The following is a 4,133-nucleotide window of genomic DNA, read 5'->3' as shown; positions in this document are numbered from 1 at the left end:
CAAGTCTGAAACTCAAACTGCTGAATGGGATGCTGTTTCGACTTCGACTGACAAAGTTTCAAAATTGCAAAAGCTCTCTGAAACGTATGTCGAAGAAGTTGCTGCTTGCAATGACAATATTCAAAAATGGAAAACACAGATAGCAGCACTTCAAGAAAAGATCTCTCAAGAGGAGAAACGTAAGGCATCCATTCAGCAACCCAAGCAGAGCGAGATTGACGAAGAATTGAGGGTGGGTATTCGACATGCAGAGAAAGCCCATCAACTTAGTCAGGAGATTGAGACTCTCTCTACTCACAAAAGTCTTTGTGATCATCGACTCCAACTCCAGAGGCAGAAGTTTGCCACTTTGAGGGATACTTTTGCCAATTTTAATTTTTAGTCGAATTTATTTAGCAACTCTCAGCCCTTTGAGGCTTTCTTTGTAATAACTTTTGAATGCCATTTTTATTTGGCCCATCTTATCACAATTATATTTTGCACTTATTCTGTTACTACTTTTACTTCCTGCAATATAGGCTTATATTTTTTCAAATACTTGCCATTTATTCTTAGGATTCTCTTATCCTTCTCTATTTCTTCTATTTCGTACGCGCCGTTTGAAAATGTTCTCAAAACCTGGAAAGGTCCCTCCCATTTAGGAGACCATTTTCCCATTAATTTATCCTTTCGATCCATAGGAAGGATTACTTTCCACACAAGATCACCTATTAAGAAGGTCTTGAATCTTACTTTCTTGTTGTAAAATCTTTCGACTCTCTTCTTTTGTCTTCTTATTAGGTCTAGGGCGCGCAGCCTTTCTTCGTCTAAATCAACTAGTTCGTCCATCATCATACTCCAATATGTATCTGATGGGATTTCATGATGCCTTTGCACTCTAACTGACTGCAGATATATTTCGACTGGCAAAACTGCATCATGTCCGTAAGTCAACTTGAATGGAGTCGAATTCGTTGCCTCTTTGGGGGACGTTCGACAAGCCCACAAGGCTTGATCGAAAGTCTTATGCCAATTTCTAGGTTTTTTCCCCACATGCTTCTTAATCAAGTTTATCACTACCTTGTTGGCTGCTTCAACTTGCCCATTCGCTTGAGCGTAGTAAGGTGTCGAATAAGGAGCTTAAAACCTGTTTCTTGTGCAAATTTCTGCATGTTTTTACCGGTGAACACAGATCCTTGATCTGTTGTTATTGTCTCAGGTATCCCAAATCTGTAAATTATGTATTTTTGGATAAAGTCTATGACTGCTTCTTGATCCACATTCGCCAATGGTATAGCTTCAGTCCATTTTGTGAAATAGTCTATCCCAACCAAAATGTACCTTTGCCCTTTTGAGGAAGCTGGTCGAATCTCCCCGATCAAGTCCAACGCCCATCCTCTGAATGGCCAAGGTTTTATAATTGAGTGCAACTCACTTGCAGGGACGTGGGGTATGCCTGCATGTACTTGACATTCCTGACAACCTTTTGCGAATTCGACACAGTCTTTCAGCATTGTTGGCCAATACATTCCTTGTCGAAATAATAGCCACTTCATTTTGTGACCTGCTTGGTGTGCGCCACATGCTCCACTGTGTACATTCGACAAGGCTATGTAGGCTTCGTCCTCACTCAGGCATTTCAACAAAACTCCTTCTGCAGTCTTTTTGAACAATTCATTTCCCAAAAGTACGTAACTCAAAGCTCTGTATTTTATCTTTCTTTCCGCTTTCTGATTTGGGTCTTGTAGATAATCCTTGACAGGCTTTCTCCAGTCTGTTATTCCTGAATCATCTATGTTGAATATCTCGAAGTTTTCTTCGTCACCGTATCCTAATCTTATTGACTCTAGATCTGATGGGGACAACTTGGTGGATACGACTCTTCTTCTGACTTCAATGGCTTCTTCTAACTTTTCCTTCAACACTTTGTATCCGGACGCTAGTTGAGCAAGATCATTCGCTTCTTGATTCTCCAACCTAGGAATGTGCCTGAAGACGACATTGTCGAACACCTTGAGAAGTCTATTGGCTATTACAAAGTACATGATTAAATTTTCTTTCACGCACTTATACTCTTTCGTCAACTGCTTTATTACCAGTTCGGAATCACCCATTATTTCGACTCTCGTTGCCCCCAATTTCAACAAGATTTCAAGTCCGGCGATCAAAGCTTCGTATTCTGCTTCATTGTTTGAACACAGACTTTCAACTTTGTATTTGAATTTTGTTGGAATTTTTTCAGGAGAAATAATCAACATCCCAACGCCAGTTCCATTTTTATGACTGGAACCGTCGAAGTACAGTTTCTAAGGTTCTAGTTCGACGTATTCCACATCTTCGTTTATAGAGTGGTCCGCTATGAAATCGGCGACCACTTGTCCTTTCACCGCTTTTAAAGGCAGATATTTCAAGGAGTATTCCGTTAGAGCTAAAGCCCACTTTCCAATTCGACTATGTAAAATAGACTTAGATAACATATACTTTATTACGTCGAAATGGGAAGAAATATATACATCGACAGGTTTTATATAATGCTTTAATTTGATACAAGAGAAATATACACACAGGCATAGTTTTTCTATAATGCGATATCTAGTTTCGGCATCGTTCAGGACTCTACTGAGATAATAAATGGCCCTTTCGACGCCATTCTCATCTTCTTGACACAACATACTTCCTAATGTTTTGTCTGATGCCGAAATGTACAATCTCATATTTCTTTTTCTGCAAGGAGACATCAGGATTGGGGGATTCGCCAGGTACTCCTTGATTTTGTCGAAAGCCGCTTGCTGTTCTTGCCCCCATGCGAAGTCTTCTTTCTTTAGTCGAAGTAGAGGAGAGAAAGCTTGCGTCTTCCCACTGAGGTTGGAGATGAATCTTCTGAGAAAGTTGATTTTCCCTAGCAGAGACTGCAACCCCTTTTTGGTTGATGGCGCTTTCGCTTCCATTATGGCCTTGGCTTTATTTTCGTTTATTTCGATCCCCTTCTTATGGACCACAAAGCCTAAGAAATCACCCGCCTGCACACCAAAAGCACATTTAAGTGGGTTCATCTTCAAACCAAACTTCCTCATCCTTTCAAAGGATTGTCGAAGATGATCTATATGATTTTTTCCTGAAACAGACTTAATCACAATATCGTCAATATACACTTGCATGAAAGTTTCGATGAAGTCATGAAAGATGGAATTCATGGCGCGTTGGTAAGTCGCTCCAGCGTTCTTTAAACCAAAAGGCATTACTACCCATTCGTACGTTCCTATGGCTCTAGGACAACGGAAAGCCGTTTTAGGAACATCTTCTTCAGCGATAAAAATTTGGTTGTAGCCAGAGTATCCGTCTAACATACTTAAGTACTCATGGCCGGCTGCAGAATCTATGAGCATTTCTGCCACTGACATAGGATATTCATCCTTTGGGGTAGCCGAGTTTAGGTCTCGAAAATCAATACATACCCTTAGTTTGCCATTTTTCTTAATTACTGGAACAATGTTTGCAATCCATTCGACATACCTGGTTGTGCGGATGAACTTGCATCTTAGAAGTCTTTCGACCTCTTCGTTTATTTTCGACAGGATTTCTGGTGCGAAGCGTCTCGGAGTCTGCTTTACTGGCTTCTTTCCTTCCATTATTGGCAACTGCATTTCGACCAGACTTCTGTCGAGACCGGGCATTTCGTCATAATCCCATGCGAAACAGTCTTTGAACTCTTTCAGCAACTGGACTATTTCGACCTTGAACCGGGGGTCCATTTTTGCGCTTATGTACGTTGGTCTATGTTCTGCCCCCACTCCTAAGTTTATTTCTTCTAAAGGATCCTGCGCCACCATCTTCTCGTTAGTTGACACTGGATCTTTTTCGAACCCCAGAGGTTCGTCGTCGTAAATGGCGTCCAGCTTTTGGTGTTGCTATCCGCCCATTTGGTTGGTGACATGATCTTCCGCAACGTCTTCTTGGGGACATTGTTTGTTGGAGTTCTCTTGGTTGGCTTCGACAGCCATATTTTTTACTTCAGCCTCAAGGGCCTCTTTTAATTTGTTTTCGGCTATGTAAGCCGTAATCTTTTCGATCGTTGATTGTTCACTCGTCATCGTCAAATTCACTATCCCATCCCGTCGGCGCTATATGAGTGGTTCCCCATATGTAAGTTTCGC

This window comes from Lathyrus oleraceus, chromosome 3 (assembly GCF_024323335.1).
Source record: "Lathyrus oleraceus cultivar Zhongwan6 chromosome 3, CAAS_Psat_ZW6_1.0, whole genome shotgun sequence".
Taxonomy (NCBI): Eukaryota; Viridiplantae; Streptophyta; class Magnoliopsida; order Fabales; family Fabaceae; genus Lathyrus; species Lathyrus oleraceus.
The sequence above is the reverse complement of the archived record's forward strand: the minus strand, read 5'-3'. Positions refer to the sequence as shown.